This window comes from Protopterus annectens, chromosome 11.part0 (genome assembly GCF_019279795.1).
Source record: "Protopterus annectens isolate FY-2018-M chromosome 11.part0, PAN1.0, whole genome shotgun sequence".
Taxonomy (NCBI): Eukaryota; Metazoa; Chordata; order Ceratodontiformes; family Protopteridae; genus Protopterus; species Protopterus annectens.
Genome location: NC_056745.1, coordinates 31,231,804 through 31,252,457, shown reverse-complemented (window position 1 = coordinate 31,252,457; position 20,654 = coordinate 31,231,804).

Sequence of the window (20,654 nt, the reverse complement as noted above, 5' to 3'; positions counted from 1 at the left end):
TTGGGGCCTTTGCTGCCCTTATGATTGTAGGCCCTTTTCTCTGAGCTTTGGGGCCTTTGCTGCCCTTATGATTGTAGGCCCTTTTCTCTGAGCTTTGGGGCCTTTGCTGCACTTGTGATTGTAGGCCCTTTTCTCTGAGCTTTGGGGCCTTTGCTGCACTTGTGATTGTAGGCCCTTTTCTCTGAGCTTTGGGGCCTTTGCTGCACTTGTGATTGTAGGCCCTTTTCTCTGAGCTTTGGGGCCTTTGCTGCACTTGTGATTGTAGGCCCTTTTCTCTGAGCTTTGGGGCCTTTGCTGCACTTGTGATTGTAGGCCCTTTTCTCTGAGCGTTGGGGCCTTTGCTGCACTTGTGATTGTAGGCCGTTTTCTCTGAGCTTTGGGGCCTTTGCTGCACTTATGGTTGTAGGCCGTTTTCTCTGAGCTTTGGGGCCTTTGCTGCACTTATGATTGTAGGCCGTTTTCTCTGAGCTTTGGGGCCTTTGCTGCACTTATGATTGTAGGCCGTTTTCTCTGAGCTTTGGGGCCTTTGCTGCACTTATGATTGTAGGCCGTTTTCTCTGAGCTTTGGGGCCTTTGCTGCACTTATGATTGTAGGCCGTTTTCTCTGAGCTTTGGGGCCTTTGCTGCACTTGTGATTGTAGGCCGTTTTGTCTGAGCTTTGGGGCCTTTGCTGCACTTGTGATTGTAGGCCATTTTGTCTGAGCTTTGGGGCCTTTGCTGCACTTGTGATTGTAGGCCATTTTCTCTGAGCTTTGGGGCCTTTGCTGCACTTGTGATTGTAGGCCGTTTTGTCTGAGCTTTGGGGCCTTTGCTGCACTTGTGATTGTAGGCCGTTTTCTCTGAGCTTTGGGGCCTTTGCTGCACTTGTGATTGTAGACCGTTTTCTCTGAGCTTTGGGGCCTTTGCTGCACTTGTGATTGTAGGCCGTTTTCTCTGAGCTTTGGGGCCTTTGCTGCACTTGTGATTGTAGGCCGTTTTCTCTGAGCTTTGGGGCCTTTGCTGCACTTGTGATTGTAGGCCGTTTTCTCTGAGCTTTGGGGCCTTTGCTGCACTTATGATTGTATGCCCTTTTCTCTGAGCTTTGGGGCCTTTGCTGCACTTATGATTGTAGGCCCTTTTCTCTGAGCTTTGGGGCCTTTGCTGCACTTATGATTGTAGGCCCTTTTCTCTGAGCTTTGGGGCCTTTGCTGCACTTATGATTGTAGGCCCTTTTCTCTGAGCTTTGGGGCCTTTGCTGCACTTTTGATTGTAGGCCCTTTTCTGTGAGCTTTGGGGCCTTTGCTGCACTTGTGATTGTAGGCCCTTTTCTCTGAGCTTTGGGGACTTTGCTGCACTTATGATTGTAGGCCCTTTTCTCTGAGCTTTGGGGCCTTTGCTGCACTTATGATTGTAGGCCCTTTTCTCTGAGCTTTGGGGCCTTTGCTGCACTTATGATTGCAGGCTCTTTTCTCTGAGCTTTGGGGCCTTTGCTGCACTTGTGATTGCAGGCCCTTTTCTCTGAGTTTTGAGGCCTTTGCTGCACTTATGATTGTAGGCCCTTTTCTCTGAGCTTTGGGGGCTTTGCTGCACTTGTGATTGTAGGCCCTTTTCTCTGAGCTTTGGGGCCTTTGCTGCACTTATGATTGTAGGCCCTTTTCTCTGAGCTTTGGGGCCTTTGCTGCACTTGTGATTGTAGGCCCTTTTCTCTGAGCTTTGGGGCATTTGCTGCACTTGTGATTGTAGGCCCTTTTCTCTGAGCTTTGGGGCCTTTGCTGCACTTGTGATTGTAGGCCCTTTTCTCTGAGCTTTGGGGCCTTTGCTGCACTTGTGATTGTAGGCCCTTTTCTCTGAGCTTTGGGGCCTTTGCTGCACTTGTGATTGTAGGCCCTTTTCTCTGAGATTTGGGGCCTTTGCTGCACTTGTGATTGTAGGCCCTTTTCTCTGAGCTTTGGGGCCTTTGCTGCACTTATGATTGTAGGCCCTTTTCTCTGAGCTTTGGGGCCTTTGCTGCACTTATGATTGTAGGCCCTTTTCTCTGAGCTTTGGGGCCTTTGCTGCACTTATGATTGTAGGCCCTACAGCCTTGATTTCTGTCAGACTCTTCTGATTTTCAGTTTCCCTGTTTGACGTCCATTAAGCTCTCACAAATAGCTTAACTTCTGCTCTGCATAATTGCTTATACTAATGGCCTTTGACTTGGTGTACTAAGATATGCACTACTGAACCCACAGGGAGAAGTTAACATCTGGGCTAGCTTTCAGGTCTTGTGTAGAGTTCTTGGCCTTTAGCATTTTTTAATCTCATTTATTTATTTATTAAAGCCTATTTTGCTGAGTGAAATCACTGAGAAATTAGACAAAGTTAATGTAAACATTTGCATTGTCTTCTGGCTTGCAAAGTTCAGAAAGTTCAGTTACAGATCTGCTGTTCTGAACTGTTTGGAAGTTTCTAGAAGGCCAGTGCTTGCTTAGGCTAAAAGGAAGTCTCTGTGTTCACCAGTGGGAGTGGTTAACACTGAACAGCCTGCTGTCCCTGGAGGAGTGGTTACTACCTAGAAGCTGTAGTTTTATTGGCCATTTTGGGACAATTCTAAACTTCTTGATCTCTCTCTCTTAAAACCCTACAACTCTCTTTTTGCGCGGTTTTGCGCACTTAGCAGCATCGGGCAGCGCCGCCTAAACAGGTTTAAACTATTCCAGGCTCCACAAAGTCTGCTCTTCACTTTTTCCCTTAGAACTGTTCAAACTCTCAAAGTAATAACTCTGTTCTCTTTCTAAAGCCCTGCACTTGCTCAGCTCTTATAAGGAAACACTAACTAACTAAAGCACTACACCCTCCTCGACTTCTCATAAGTATTAGGCTCCCGATTGGTCCTTCCTGATCAAGTGAAAAATCAGTTCCCTTTCCTAATCTAATCAGTAAAAAAACAGTTCCCTATACTAATCTGGTATGTCCATGGGTCAGTTTCAAGGTTACTCTCCAGTCCAGCTGGCGAATCTGGGAATTTTGAGGCAATGTTACAATTGCCTTATGTACACAGACAGCCCTCTCCTCCAACAAACTCTAATACATGTGAGAGATGCAGTTACACAGCCAAACTGGAGGCAGAGCTCTCTCAACCCGAGACTGGCACAGTCAGTCAGGAGGAAAAGGTAACCACCCACACCACAAATCCAGTCTCACACAGACCTATTGCATCTGCATACCCAACACATAAACACACAAAAACATACTCGGAGGCTCTAAATAAAAATCTGCCTAAACAGCAAAGACCTCCTAAGCAGATATCCAAGCAACAGCCACCCCTCAACAATACCCATGAATCACATATCTCACAAAATCAGTGTGCCTCACAGTCACAGCCCTTAAGGCCAAACAACACACCAAATACACTTGTTATAGGGGACTCTATTGTGCGGCACACTGACGTCCCGCTCACCAGACTGAACAAGCAGAAGGTCACTGTAAGCTGCCTGTCGGGGGCCAGGATCCGCCGCATAATGCAAGCACTCAGGTCACTCCAAAGCAAGTACAAGTATGACTCCGTCATTGTCCATGCTGGTGTGAATAACCTGAGAAGTTCCTCCCTGGACTACATGAAAAGAGACATAGAGGAGCTCTCTGACCATGTAGCCCAGGCTGGTATGACCCTGACCTTGAGTAGCATCTTGCCCTCACCAAGAATGATGCCACAGTATAAAGACAAAATGATCAGTTTCAACAATTGGCTAAAGTATTGGTGTCATTCAAAGGGGATCCAGTGTCTGTCAGCCTGGGATGACATGCTCGACAAGCCACGTTGCTTCGCTAGGGACGGCTTGCACCTGTCAGCCTTAGGCTTTCGGATACTGGCCAAGGCTCTTGCCACCCCATAGTGCCTTTTTTAGGCAAGGCTCAAAGGACAAACCCACCTCCATAGACAACCCAAGGATAAAAAAACTAAAGGTAATGCTACTCAATGCCAGATGTCTAAACCTCAAGATGCACACACTCGAGGCTCTCCTCAGTATGGAGAAAATCGATGTCTGTGCAGTAACAGAAACCGGGTTCAAGGCTCCTGAGAGCACCCCAGCACTACCAGCTTATAACTCATACCATACGTTTCGGCCCCAAAACTCAGACCGAAGCACAAAAGGAGGGGGAGTATCTATATTCATCAAAGATACCTACACCTCCAGGTTAATGGCACTGCACGAAGCATTGGAAACCATCCATGTGCAACTAACAGCGGGCAAAACTACCTTTCAGTTTGTAGCCTGCTACAGAACACCCTCCCTATTACAGGAACCCCACTTGGCATTCCTGAGAACACTGGAGAATATGAAGGTCTCTCCAAACACTATGTTATTGGGTGACTTCAACTACCCAAACATTGACTGGGAAAACTACTCAAGCCCAAACACCCTCACCCAATGGTTCCTTGAATTTATAAACTCTAACGCGATGGAACAACTGGTCACCACTCCCACAAGAGGGAACAACATATTGGACCTGGTCATCACCAACATGGGGACTCTATGTTCCACACCAGAGGTAAACCCTTCATTGGTAAGATCAGACCATAAACAAATTTCCCTGGACATCCATATCCCGTCCCCACCCCCAGCCAAGGAAATCACTGTAAAGAATTTCTCAAAAGCCAACTTTGCACTTCTCAAAACTGAGGTGGAATCCTTCAAAGCCCCCGGGCCAGAGGATAATACAGCCCAATCCACAGAATCCTTTACAAATGCATTCTATGAGCACCTGCAGGAATGCATGGATCGTGCTATCCCAAATAAAACCAAGACTCACTCCTCCAAAAACAGGAGACCGGTCTGGTGGACCCTGGCCATAAATAAGCTATACAACAGAAGGAGGAAGCTACTACATGACAGAGCAAAATCCCAAAAAGGGAAGGCATCTCTGATCAGTATTAGCAAGAAACTTTGATCCCTCATAAAATCATCAAAGGTCAGTTTCGAAAGAAAAATTGCCCTAGACACTAAAGATAATCACAAGGCCTTCTTTAGTTATGTCAGGAACATGGGTGGAAACTCCCAGATATGCTCTGAATTGTTGCATAACGGTACAAAATATATCAAACCTACAGACATAGCCAACATCCTAGCAGACAGATTCAGTGCAAACTTCTCCCCCCTTCCCCCCCAAAGGAGCAAATGCTTATCCCAACTGAATGTAACCTCCCTGACATCACAAATGCACAGGTGAAAGCTGCCCTCTCAAAAGCAAAAAACACAGTATCTATGGGACCGGACGGTGTCCCAGGCTGTGTCTTACACAAGCTCCAAGAAGAACTGAACCCTCACATTAAGTCACTGTTCAAACTTAGCCTTACTACAGGATATGTACCCAAAGAATGACGTACAGCTACAGTGGTCCCACTCCACAAAGGTGGTGCCACAACGGACCCTGGGAACTATCGCCCCCATAAGCCTGACTAGTCTGGTCTGTAAAGCTATGGAGCGTATTATCATGGAACTCATAAACAAAGACATTGGGAGCCTTCAGACACTGGACCCTACCCAATTCGGCTTTGTTAAGGGCAGATCTTGCCTCCTAGTTGATTTCTTTGAAACAGTTACCAAAGCCATAGATAAGGGCAAGTTAGTCCACACAGCCTACCTGGACCTCGCAAAAGCCTTCGACACAATACCCCACTCAGGCATCATAAATAAGCTTACCAGCTTAAATATCAACCCCTATATCACAAGATGGGTTGCAAACTGGCTCAGAGATAGAACCCACATGGTCAGAATCACAGGTGCAATGTCCGAATCCAAACCAGTTACAAGTGGCATCCCACAGGGCTCAGTTCTGGGACCTCTCTTGTTCGGTATATACTTCTCTGAGGTTCAGGCTAACACAGGAGGATTATGGCTGACAAAGTTTGCAGATGACTGCAAACTGGGGGCCATAATCGAATCTCCAGCCGACACAAGCATCCTCCAAAAGGGTCTCACAGAGATGGATGCTTGGTGCCAGAGCCACGGCCTCAAGCTAAATGCTAAAAAGTGCATAATCATCCCCTTTGGGAAAAACAAGGTGCCTACAAATTACCACATAGGTGGTAATCCATTAAGTACGGAAGAAGTAATTAGAGATTTGGGGACCAACGTAGATAGTAATCTCTCCTTTGATAATCACGTTGCCAAAGTGGTTAGAAAGACCTTCTATATAGCCCACCTTATCATGAAAGGGTTCGCATCTAGATCTTGAGAGGTCATTGTGCCCCTCTACTCGTCACTCATCAGGCCCATAATTGAATACAGTGCCCCTTTTGGGATGTACCTTACCTGACACCTGCAGCAACTGGAGAGACCCCAAAAGTACCTCACCAAGAGGATCATGGGCTACAAACAGATGTCCTATGCAGCTCGACTAAAGAAACTCCAGCTCTACTCAGTTGCTTACCGCCTACTAAGAGGCGATCTATGCCTGACGTACAAAGCCATGTCAAACCCAGAATTAATGGACATGCTCCACCTCAAAATCCAAGTCCCTTAGAGCTACACGCTCCAGGGACCTAAACCTCAGCACAAAAATAAATAGGACATGCTGGAGGGACAGATTCATTTCCCAGAGGCTCCCCTCACTCTGGAATAGAATCCCAATTCATGTTAGACATAGCCCCTTGCTGACCCTCTTCAAGCGAAATCTGGACGCGTGGATGGGAAATCGCAAATTCACCCCTGGGATCTCTTCTGTGTCCCTGCTAGACAGAGGCACAGTAAACTAATCTTAAAAGGGTACCTTCTGTGACCTACTTTACAGAGGCACAGTAGGCTAATCTAATAGGGAGGTGGAAGCCAAATACACTCTGGCTAGGCTTATAATATGATCATTGGTCTACAAGTACCAGTATTACTTGGTTATAGTCCATATAGGTGTAAATGACCTGAGATGTACCTCCCTAGCATTGAGTGGCATTTTACCTTCTTCAAGGATGATGCCACAATATGAACCAAAGATGACTGACTTTAATAATTGCCTTAGTTTTTGGTGTCATTCTAAAGGGGTGCAATATTTTACAGCATGGAAGGGGGATGGTCAACAGACCACTCTGCTTTGCCAGAGATGGTCTGCACCTCTCCCCTCTAGGCTTTTCAATTCTAGCAAAAACTTTGCCCCCCTCCAACAGTGCCTTTTTAGGCAATGCCAAACTGAAAGTACTGCTGGCATAGCAAATCAAAACCAAGAAAGTCTAAAGCTGTTACTGCTCAGTGCTAGGAGTCTAAACAAAAAAAAAACTCCACTCCCTAGAAGCTCTCTTCAGCCTAGAGAATGCTGACATCTGTGCGGTCACTGAGAGATGGTTTAAAGCCACAGAGAGCACACCAACAGTACAAGGATATAATGCCTTCCACACATTTAGGCCAGCTACTTCACAGGCAGGGACTAAAGATGGAGGTGTCTCAATTTGCATGAAAAATAAATATTCTTCAAAGGCTGGTCAAACAGGACAATGTACTTCAGCTTTTCCACATTCAAATCACTATCGGTAAAATCCCATACCACTTCCTTGCAAGCTATAGTTCCCCCTGTATGATGCACTAAACCCATATCATGTATTTAAACTTATTGGAAACACTCACTATCCAACCCAACACCATATTCATTGGTGACTTTAATTACCCCACTATTTACTGGGAATCATATATGTTGCCAAATTTACCAGCACAGAGATTTCTGGATTTTGTAAACACAAACTCCCTGGACCAGATTGTCAATACACCAACCAGGGGGTGCTACCATACTAGATCTGGTCCTCACTAATATGGGAGAGTGTTGCGCACCCCTTAGTGTAATGTCTTCTCTAGTAAGGTCAGATAACAGAGTGGTCTCCTTTGAAGTAAAAATAAAAACTGGAACCCCAGCTAACCCTGGAATATTTAGGGACTACTCAAGGCTAACTCCCTACTATTAAGTGATAACCTGGCAAAATGTCAAGCTTCCATAAACCTTGAGAACACTGCTGACTATGTGGAACTATTCACATAAACCCTATACAAGCATGTTAATAGCTGCATAGAGGCAGCTGTACCCACCAGGAAGAAGTACAGAACTAACTCAAAATAAAAAACAAGCCACCGTGGTGGAGCCACAACAGAAGGAAGAAAATCATGACAAAATTTAGGGTGTGCAGCACCCAGCAGGATAAAACCACTCTCATCAAACAAAACAAAAACTTAGAGGATAAATAAAGTCTACCAAAGCCAAATTTGATATAAATGTTGCCTCCCAGGCCAAGGACAACCACAAGGCATTTTTTAGCTATGTTCTCAAGCTCAAAGGCAATACACATTGTGTGCAGGAACTCATTGTTAACGGAGCTACCTATAATGAGCCAGAAGATATAGCAAACCTGCTGACTGACAAATTCAGCTCCAACTTTACCCCTCTCTCCCCCTCAACTTTCCCCCAGGAAAAGGAAATACCATCAAATATAAATCCCCTGCCATCACAGGGAGCAGGTCCTTCAAACTCCCTCTAAAGCCAAAAACGCTGAACCAGTGGACCCTGATAATATCCCAGGATGCCCTCTAAATGTAGCCTCCAAATAGGCTTCATGAATGAAGAACAGCAACAGTCATCCCTCAGCACAAAGGTGGGTCATCTACAGACTCATAAGTCTCACTAGCCTTATATGCAAAGCCATGGAAATAATTATCATGGAGATGACTAATAATGGCACAGGAAACCTCTAGACACTGGACCCAACCCAATTTGGTTTTCTCAAGGGCAGGTAATGTCTACTCAACCTGGTGGACATCTTTGACAAGGTCACCAAAGCAATGGTAAGGGCAAAATGTTTCACACTGCTTACCTTGACCTGGCCAAGGCATTTGACACAATACCACCCTCAGGCATTGTTGAGAAACTCAAGAAGTTAGGTACAAACCCTTATGTCACCTGGTGGATAGCCAGCTGTCTCCCAGAGAAGACTGAGGAAGTTAGAATTGGGAGTCTACCTCTACAAAGAGGCTAGTCACAAGCGGAGTCCCTCAGGCATAAGTCTTGGGACCGCTCCTTTTTGACATTTAATTCTCTGAAGTCAAGGCCAATGTCATTGTCCTCTGGCTGACTAAATTTGCAGATGATTGTAAATTAGAAGCTGTCATTGAATTCCCCCACGACACAATTATTCTCCAGAAAGAGCTGGCACAGACAAACAACTGGTGTCAGAGCCATGGACTAAAACTAAATGTCAAGAAATGCATAATAGTATCTTTCAGGAAGTCTTCCAGTCCTGGTAACTATCATATTGACAACACACCTCTAACAGCTGACTCAGTAGTCAGGGGCTTTCGGACAAACATAGACAGTAATCTAACCTTTGACCATCTTGTGTCTACAGAAGTGAGCAAGTGATTCTATGTTGTGCAAGTTATAAGCAAAGGTAAGGCATCTAAGTCGAAGGAAGTCACTGTTACACTGTATTTGGCATTCATCAGTCCTATCATTGAGTATAATGCCCCCTTTGGTATATACCTAACCAGGCATATCCAACAACTGGAACATTCACAGAGATTCCTCATAAAAATAATACAAGGTGTAAGTAACATGTCCTATGCAGATCACCTCAAAGTCTTATCCCTGTGTTCTGTTTTCCACAGGCTGTTGAGGGAAGATCTATGCCTGGCATACAAGGCTTTTTCAGACACCATGCTGATGGACCTCCTGCATACCCACAAAACAAATAGCACCAGAATTATGTATTCTAAATACTTAAACCTTGCCTGTAATATAAATAGGAGCAGCTGCACAGACTGGTATGTATCCCAAACACTACTCCTTATCTGGAACAGGCTCCCCTTCCATATGAAGCAGAGTTCCTCCCTAACCCAATTCAAGTTTAACTTGGACAATTGGATAGGGAACAGGAAATTCATCCCCAGTGTGGCACCTGTGTCTCTAATGGACAGAGGCAGCATGTAAATGTTTCACCTCCTAAGTTCCTGCTTACACTTATCAAGGGCACTAGAACTTGTCAGAAATTTGAGATGCAAGGCTAGACTTAAAAAGGTCTTAGCCTAGTAAACACCTATGAACCTACAAGCACTTTTGTTCCATTACCATCAGTGCATGATGCTTGTATAGCACTGATGTTTTGGCTTGGAACCATAAATAGTCCATGTCAGTATAAACATTCTGAATGGACTGATGCTATATTTTATGCTGCAGTCGTACCATAGCCAGATGTTATTCATGTCCCCATAAGTAAACTGTAGCAAATCATAACATTTAATGGTGACACAATTGCAGACTCACCAACAGTCTTTGATAGGAAAACAAAAAGAAACACTCAAGGACGTACTGACTTAAGGGAGGCGTATCCAAGCCATTTGACAAAACTGGTAAGTTTGGTGCAGCACCTAATCTTATCCTGAAGACAGACATAAAGCCATTCATTGGCCCACCATGAAACTGTAGCATACACATGAAGGACGAGTCGAACATCAGATGAAGTTCACTTCCTGCTGCTGGTGTTTTGAAAACAAGAGGAAGAACATATGGAATGGTGCTCCTACCTTATATTTAACACTAAAGAGGATGATAACCCGACTCATATGCTTGGATCTACAGAAACTTAGCACCAGTCTAAGGAAACTTCCATACAGAAATGTAGCCATCAAAGAATTTAACCTAAAGTTTGCAAATGGAAAAGTATTCAGCAAACTTGGCACAAAACAATACACTTTGCTGAAGAATGTCAACTCTTAGATGGCAATGTTTTGGACTCCATTACAATATGATTGGATTGCCCCATTTAGGTTGAATGTGTCTCAAACCTTTTTAGGCAAAGATGGATCAAATGCTATCAAGGATTTCACAGCATAGTCAGCAAAGCTGATGACGTGGCTGTTTATGAAGAAAATGAAGAAGATAACAACAGAAAACTGTTCAGTTTGCTAGAGCAGCCAAAATTGTTCTTGTATGCCACTGTTCCCTGAACAGCATGTAATAGCCCTTGATCATGAGAAGAACACTTAGTACACCTGAAATGTTGCACAAAATAGTGAAGAACCAAAAAGTTTAATCACAGAAACTTCAAATGATAGAGTACAATGCAGTGGGAGCCATTTTTGTGAAAAAGTAATTGCTAGTGCAACATACATTCCAAAGAGTGTTTTATTTACTGAATCATATTTACAGGGGATCGCTAATAAATATCTGAGTGACCCTGTTGAAGCCCCTCCTACAATGCAGCTCATATAAGATTGATATAAAGAACCTGAAGAGATGAAGGCTTGTCTGTATGCAGTCAGACAGTGTAATTAATAAAAATGTTTATTACAAGGACTGTATATAGTCAATGATAGAAACATACACTTCCACTAACTTTTTGTTCTACTTATAACCTCCATAATTGCTATCCTATTTTTTTCTTGTATCCATGCTAATATACAAAGTTAAAACAGTAGTGGACAGTTATCAGCTAAAATTTACCTTAAATATTTGGTAAATTAGATACATACACATCAGGAAAAAAAACAATTAATACCTTAGTTAAATAAGGAGGCTGTTGTGATATGTTGTAAAAAAACATTCATTTCTAATGAATTTATTTTTCTGTGTTGCCCACTATCTGAAAAACAAAAAGGAAACAGAAAAGCAGAACATGCAAAGTGAGTTATTACGTCACTGATTAACAGGACTAACAACATAAACAGTAGGGATGGATTATAAGCTAGACCAGAACAGCACACAGAGGATGTAGACGGAAGTGGTGAAGGTCTGGAAGGAAATTATAGTGCAGTGCAATGATGGGACAAAGAACATTACAGATTAAGATAAAGGTGAACTCAGTAGTCTGAATAAAAAGTACAAGGTAGCTGTAATGTAATGTACTGTAGCTGCAACTGTTTAAAAGCATAACTGATATAGATAACTTAAAACAAAAAAGTTTACAAAGCCTAGAAAAGAGTTGTTTAAAAGTACATTTCAACATAAAATGACTTTAGAAAAATATATTTATGTTGTTGAAAGAACATTAAGTAGGAGTGCTTGTTTAGAAAGTATAATAATTGTGTACAATTGCATGGTTTCCATTCATAAGTAGCATATTTTACATCTTCGTTATTTATTAAGTAAATCTGTTTCAATACACAGTCTTAAGTTTATTTTAGACCTTGTGGGACTTTTATGACAGCACAACCTTTTTACTGGTAAACAATGCTAATGTCACAAAAACAGTCTTTAATCTCTATGGAGAAAGCAGCATAGACTGCAGTCTAACCCAGTATTTCTCAAATAGTAAGTCCCGTTTCCCTGGGGAAGCCCAAATATGTTTTAGAGGAGGTGAAAGCAGCTCTCCAACAGTTGTCCATTTAAAATGTTGTCTTTATTACTGATTCTGTGATGAAATCAAGCTGAATAGAAAAACCTGTATTGGTGAATATACAAAAATGTGCTAGGTCAAATATCTTTTACTTCACTTTTATTTCTTTTGTAAGCAAAGCTGTTGGGAGGTTTGTTTCTATACATTACAAGTTACCACCTACTATTGAAAAGAAATGTTATTTTACTTTTGAAGTACACAAACAATATGTTTTAGTAGTGGGGTGGTGAAGGCTAAGGTCCTTACTGTGCTGGGGGAGGTACTATGTGGCAAAGTCTGATCAAAAGCAAAAAAAAATTTTACATTAATGCAAAAACACTTTCAGCAATAGTTGATAATATCTTTAACATGCAACATAGTCTGCAACTAATATACTGATCTGCCCTTCTTACATTACACAGATCTGCACTGCATTCATCACAAATAATTACTGTAAATGCTGAGCAATCAAAGGAGAATTGCAGCTTTACTGTTGAATGTCTCATTAATATTAATTACCTGTTTTGTATTGTGGTATGGGGATGCATTTTGTTGACGGACAGGAAGTGAGTGCAAGCTTAGTTACTAACCTTACATATTGTTGGCAGCAAGAAGTTGACAAAATAAATTATTTTTCAGCTGTAATTCTCTACTGTTTTGACAGAGCTGGTGTCTGCAAGCAACATGTGCATCTCTTTCTGATAGATTCTGTACTTTAGAAACCTGAAACAGAAAAATGAAGTTGGAGGTAAGTTTAATTCTGGCCAAATACTGTGTACAAAGGCACCGGCTGACTGAGTGCTGAATATAATTTATTCTTCTTGCAGTTAAATCCAAAAAAGGACAGAGAAAAGTAATCTTATTTATTTATTTTTTCAGAGAACAGATTATAGTTTTGGAAATGGAAGTAAGGCAACTAAAAAGTAATTTTTTCCCCTAGGACTTGATATGTTATAAGCGGTGTACATTGTACTGTTAGAGGCAGAAATAAGATCTAGCATTGCAGCTAGGAAATGCTGAACATTCAGGAAACATTAGAGCAATTTGGTTTTCTGTGTATTTCTTCCTGGAGAGATCCCGTATTTGAGAATATGTTCTGTTTGCATGCATGCATGTAGAAAAGGAGTGTGACAGTCTGACATACGAAAAATGTAAAGTGAATGTGATTGATTTCATGCACAAATATGTGTATACTCCCACATGTTTGGAAAAAAAATCCATAAGCAGATAAGGATCATATTGCATGTTGTTTCAGTCTGTCTGAAAGTCTGTTTTCTCCTAGATGTATATAAGTGCATAATTAGCAAGTAAACCTAAAGCCCCATACTATAGAATCATATTTCCCTTCTTTTTGTATTCATGTATGGGTGGCTTTTTTAAACTTTAACAATATTCAGCCAGAAGAACTGCAAGTCCTATTCCAAAATGTTTGCAGCCTGTGTAATTAAATACTCACCCTTCTTGTTAGTTTTAGGATTTCCGTGATCTCTTCTGTGCTGCCAGTTTCCCATATCTTAACACACTCCCTACCTCTTGCTGGTGGTCTCTCATTCCCCACACTTAAGAACATGTTAAAAACTCTTTCTGTCAAGTGGTAGTTGATGTAATTTACTAAGATAAAAAAGACTTTACAGATTTGAGATCTATCTTTGAGTCTAACTACATAATCAACTACAGGATAGTATTTGACCCTAGAAGAAAGCTAATGATTTATAGTAGACAGCACTTTCAGTAAACTCTGTTTATATGTCACAATTAATTAAATACTTTGTAATATTCCAAAACGTAGGACATCCCTGTTTTTTTTATTTATTTTACATTTGTTAACCGGGCTAGTCCAACTGGATACATGTCCATTTTCAGTGGAGGCCCGAGGAGAAAAGCTCCGCTAACTACTACTTAACAAGTTAAGAAAATACAAAATTATACAATAAAAGAAGACATTTGCTTTAAACCTCTTACAGGCTGTCTAGGCATTAGAGTACAATTTGAGGCTTAGCAGGTGAATAAGTTTAGATACTTTACTAAGTTATGGTATATCTACATTATACATAAGTAGCAAAATTTAGAATTTTGTCTATTTAAAGAGGGAGAGACAGAAACATTTAAGAAGTGGAAAGTGAAGTATGCTAGAGTTAGGAAGAAGAGGAGAGGGAGGTCAGATGAAAGGAAGGAGGGAAAATAAGAGAAAGAAAATGGTTACCCAGGGTTATTGCAAGAGCATAGCCAGTGGTTGGTTAGGAAGAGTTTTAGTTTGGTTTTAAATAGTGGAATTGTAGTCAGGGATGTGAGGTCTGGTGGAAGTTTATTCCATATTTTGCCAACTGAGTTGGAAAATGTGGAGTCACCTGCTACATTATTTGATCGAGAAGTTTGAATCAGTATTTTGTTAAAGGAGCGAAGGTTCTTCATGTTGTTATAGGGTTTTATGAGGGTGGAGAGCATTGGTGTGTTCTCAGGGTGATGTAGGGCTTTATGGGCAATTGTAAGTTGATAGTATTGTATAAGGTGGGGTAGTTCCAGCCACCCTAGTTTTGTAATTTAAATTTTTAATTTAAAAAATGTTGTTTTCCCTTATGGTCCTTGCCTCTCCTTTTCTGTTCCCAGTGTTCTAGGCACTTTCTCTGTTGGCTTGTAAGTGGTGCCCATCTTATTACTGTTCTGCTACCCTGGTGGTCATTGGCAGTGGACTGACTAGGGCAACATGCCATCTTATTACTGTTCTGTTACCCTGGTGGTCATTGGCAGTGGACTGACTAGGGCAACATGCCATCTTATTACTGTTCTGCTACCCTGGTGGTCATTGGCAGTGGACTGACTAGGGCAACATGCCATCTTATTACTGTTCTGCTACCCTGGTGGTCATTGGCAGTGGACTGACTAGGGCAACATGCCATCTTATTACTGTTCTGCTACCCTGGTGGTCATTGGCAGTAGACTGACTAGGGCAACATGCCATCTTATTACTGTTCTGCTACCCTGGTGGTCATTGGCAGTGGACTGACTAGGCAACATGTCATCTTATTACTGTTCTGCTACCTTGGTGGTCATTGGCAGTGGACTTACTAGGGAAACATGTCATCTTATTACTGTTCTGCTACCCTGGTGGTCATTGGCAGTGGACTGACTAGGGCAGCATGCCATCTTATTACTGTTCTGCTACCCTGGTGGTCATTGGCAGTGGACTGACAAGGGCAACATGCCATCATATTACTGTTCTGCTACCCTGGTGGTCATTGGCAGTGGACTGACTAGGGCAACATGCCATCTTATTACTGTTCTGTTACCCTGGTGGTCATTGGCAGTGGACTGACTAGGGCAACATGCCATCTTATTACTGTTCTGCTACCCTGGTGGTCATTGGCAGTGGACTGACTAGGGCAACATGAAATCCTCCGTCCCCTTCTATACTGCCTATTAAAACCATAACCACTAGTTCCCAACAGTGACTATGTACGTACATACCGGAACATCCAGTTTGCATGCATGTATCATATATGCTAAATATAAGGATTTCTGTTCAGATTTACGAGTCTGTCAGTAATGCCTGCATGGAAAATAGTGCCAAAGGCCTTGGGCAACTTGGACAAAATATTAAATGCAGGCAGGTACAGTGCAGACTCGTGTCCTAGATTATTAATATGGTGTAACTGGCTTTAAATGCAAAAGAGTGAAGCTACTCTGGGGATATTGGGTACACCTATGTTTGTCAGTGAAAAGACAATATTATGGGTCTGGGGAACATAGAGGAGTATTAACCTATGAAAATGGTAACCACTGTCATTGCTCATTGGGATAGTAAATTCATTTATTTAGTTAAACGGAGTACCTTATATCTCACACCAGTACTAAGAGCCAACGAAAGAGCATTGGGAGGAATTCCTGAAGCCAAATTAAATATGTGGGGTGGAAGACTCCAGCAGTACTGAGTTAAAAGTGCAACGAGAACATAGCAGTTGGGTGGGAAATTTTGCTTTTCTGACAGAGTAGTATGTTATACAATAAAGCAGTTTAAGCCAGCTTTCTGAAGTTAATCTTGGAGTAACCACCAAGTCCTCTCGTAATTTACAGTTAATCAACATTCTCTAGTCCGTATGCCTTGACAGACCAGACACAGTGTTTGTTCTCTTGTCTAAACCAGATGTTTTTTTTAATATTCAAGGGGAAAGAACTGTACACAAGTTACTACAGTTCAGTAAAACACCACACTGTATTCAAACTACACAAGTTACTACAGTTCAGTAAAACACCACACTGTATTCAAACTACACAAGTTACTACAGTTCAGTAAAACACCACACTGTATTCAAACTACACAAGTTACTACAGTTCAGTAAAACACCACACTGTATTCAAACTACACAAGTTACTACAGTTCAGTAAAACACCACACTGTATTCAAACTACACAAGTTACTACAGTTCAGTAAAACACCACACTGTATTCAAACTACACAAGTTACTACAGTTCAGTAAAACACCACACTGTATTCAAACTACACAAGTTACTGCAGTTCAGTAAAACACCACACTGTATTCAAACTACGCAAGTTACTACAGTTCAGTAAAACACCACACTCTCTTCAAACTACGCAAGTTACTACAGTTCAGTAAAACACCACACTCTATTCAAACTACGCAAGTTACTACAGTTCAGTAAAACACCACACTCTATTCAAACTACACAAGTTACTACAGTTCAGTAAAACACCACACTGTATTCAGACTACACAAGTTACTACAGTTCAGTAAAACACCACACTGTATTCAAACTACACAAGTTACTACAGTTCAGTAAAACACCACACTGTATTCAAACAGGAAAGTAGCATGACCAGTATTGGCAACTTAAAGACCTACCTGACCACAGGTGGTAACATGAGTGGGTCCTGTGGTACAGGGGTAATATGGCTAGAACAAGAAGCAACAGACACAATCCTGGCCACGGAGTTTTGTACCAGTTGCAGCTGGGCCAGGATACGATAAATAAACACTAGTTAAATCATGCCTCAGTAATCTAGTTGGAATGATGCATTACATGTTTTATCCTGATCATATTTTTTTGATGAAAGTAAGATGGTGCTGGCAACAGCCAGCATCTTATCCTTAAATGTCAGTGTAAAAGCACACCCAGATCATGCACATGTAACACGAATTCCATTCTATTCTCCATGTACAAAATAATCTGAGAAAGGAAAGGAAGGTGTGACAGATGAATTATAGCATTCAGCAGAGCCACCATAGCCTTTGTCTGGTTGACTAAGATGGCTAATGACCATTTTGTAAAGGATGGCCACCATGCCATATTCCAAGAGTGGTGAAATCTAACACATGACTCCTGAAAGAAAATACAATAAAAGCATAACTCAATTCATATGCCATAGCATCGGTGACACAAAGTTCTATCATGAATTACTTTTTTCTGTGGCATCTTATACAGTGTGAGTAGTAAGTGACCAACATAAAGCCCTCTGGTATCCTACCAATTAGCATATCTTTGTGTGAATATTTTATGGCACATATGTCAAGAAAGGTAGCATAGTTTCCTGTGGTATATCTCATATCACTACTGATTACACTATGGATAATATTCCAGTCAAATGTGACCTACATTGATAACAGATTCTCCTTTGACTATCTTGCTTCTGTGGTGGTTTGAAAATACGTGTGTCTTTGCACAACTTTTCCTTCCTAGTATCTGCAGGTATCCCTAGTGAAAATTTGTGATCACTCATTAATCCACCTAGACTGCTTTTAAAGGTTTCTAGTGAATTATTCTGATTGATAGATACTGGGCACCCTATTCCAGAAATAGGGGATACATTGGGTTAGGTATTTGTCAAGCTATCCAGTGTTGTTGATGTAGTGGTATAGGGTTAGGTCTCTAGAGTAGGCTTTTATTTTACTTGTGGTTTGATTTAGGTGAAGGAGTTCAAAGAGTGATGGTCATTCATAGCATTGACTACATGAAAAGAGACATGGAAGAGCTCTCAGATCATGTGGCCCAAGCAGGTATGGCCCAAGCCCTGAGTAGCATCCTGCCTTCAGCCAGAATGATACCACAATATAAGGACAAAATGAATGACTTCAACAATTGGCTAAGCTTCTGGTGTCATTCAAAGGGGTTCCAGTATCTATCTGCCTGGGACGACATGATCAACAGACCACGATGCTTTGCCAGAGATGGCCTCCACCTGTCACCCCTGGGATTCAGGTTACTGGCTAAGGCTCTTGCCACCCTTATAGTTCCTTTTTTAGACAAAGTTCAAAGGACAAAACCACCACTGTAACAGGTACAAGCATGCAAATTCTGAAGGTAATGCTACTCAAGGATAGAAGTGTAAACCTCAAAATGCACTCTCTCGAGGCACTCCTAAAAATGGAGAACATCTATGTCTGTGCAGTAACGGAGACCTGGTTCAAGGCTCCAGAGAGCACCCCCTGCAATACCAGGCTACAACTCGGCCACCAAACCAGGACCGAAACACTAAAGATGGAGGAGTGTCCATATTCACCAAGGATATTCACACCGCCAGGCTAGTTGCCCAACACAATGCGCCTGAAATTCTCCAGGTGCAACTAACGCTAGGTAAGACTGAAATCCAAATTGTAGCTTGCTACAGATCCCCTGCCATACCCCAATGTTCTCACTACACCTTTCTAAACATACTGGAAAATATTAAGATACAGCCAAGCACCCTAATACTGGGTGATTTCAACTACCCTGCCATTAACTGGAAAAACTACTCGTGTACCAACACCTTTGCCCTACGGTTCTTGGAATTCATAAATTCCAATGCCCTGGATCAACTAATCCATAGTCCCACCAGGGGCTCCAATATCCTAGACCTGGTCATTACCAACATGGGAAATCGATGCTCCACACCTATGGTCACCCCCTCGTTGGTCAGGTCTGACCATAAGCTAATCACTCTTAACATCCACATCCCAACCCTACCCCCCAGTAAGGAAACCTCCACAAAAAAACTTCTCCAAAGCCAACTTCATGCTACTCAAGTTAGAAGTGACAAACTTCATGACACCCACGCAGACGGGAACTGAAAGCTCGACTGCTGAATCCTACACTAAGGCACTGTATGAGCACATCCACTCATGCATGAATCATGCCATCCCAAATAGAACCAAGATGCTCTCCTCCAAAAAAAAGGAAGCCAATCTGGTGGTCCCCTGCCATAAACAAACTTTACAACAAAAGGAAGAAACTGTTGCAGAAAAGAGGAAAATCCCAGGATGCAAAAAAACTCCCTTACCAGCCTCAGTAAGAAGCTGAGATCCCTCATAAAATCCTCCAAAGCTAGTTACGAAAATAAAATTGCCAAAGATTCCAAAAACAACCCCAAGGCAGTCTATAACTATGTCAAGAATCTAAATGGCAATGCTCAGATCTGCTCTGAGCTACACCAGAATGGCATTAACTATACTGATCCCAAGGATATTGCCAATATCCTGGCAGATCAATTCAGTGCCAACTTTACATCCCTATCACCCATTAAGCGGCCCATCTCAGTACCGGAAGATTGCCAAATTCCAGTAATAACGGCCACACAGGTAAAAAACTCACTCTCCAAAGCAAAGAATAAAGCATCCATGGGACCAGATGACATCACAGGCTGTGTACTACATGAACTACAAAAAGAACTGGCACCTCACCTAAGTGTCATGTTTAATCGTAGCCTCACCTCAGGCTTCCTGCCCACTGAGTGGCGCACAGCTACAGTTATCCCACTCCACAAGGAGGGATCCACCTTGGATCCCGGGAACTACCACCCCATCAGTCTGACGAGCCTGATCTGCAAAGCCATGGAGCATATTATCTTGGAACTTATAAACAAAGACATTGGCAACCTTCAAACACTGTACTCCACCCAATTTGGGTTCATGAAGGGCCGATCTTGTCTCCTGAACCTGATTGACTTCTTTGAATCAGTCTCCAGAGCTGTAGATGAGGGTAAGGTGGTCCACATAGCCTATCTGGACCTCGCCAAGGCCTTTGACACCATCCCCTACTCTGGAATCATAGACAGACTTACTAAGCTGGGCATTAATCCCTATGTCACTCGATGGGTTGCCAGTTGGCTTACTGACAGAACCCACACTGTAAAAGTAGCTGACTCCAAATCCAGCTCCAGGCAAGTGACAGGTGGAGTACCTCAGGGTTCAGTCCTAGGACAGCTTTTGTTTGGCATCTACTTCTCTGAAGTACAGGCCAACACTAAGGAACTCTGGTAACAAAGTTCGCAGATGACTGTAAACTGGGAGCCATTATTGAATCCCCAAATTATGTGGATACTCTACAAAAGGGCCTTACAGAAACAGATGCTTAGTGCCAGAAG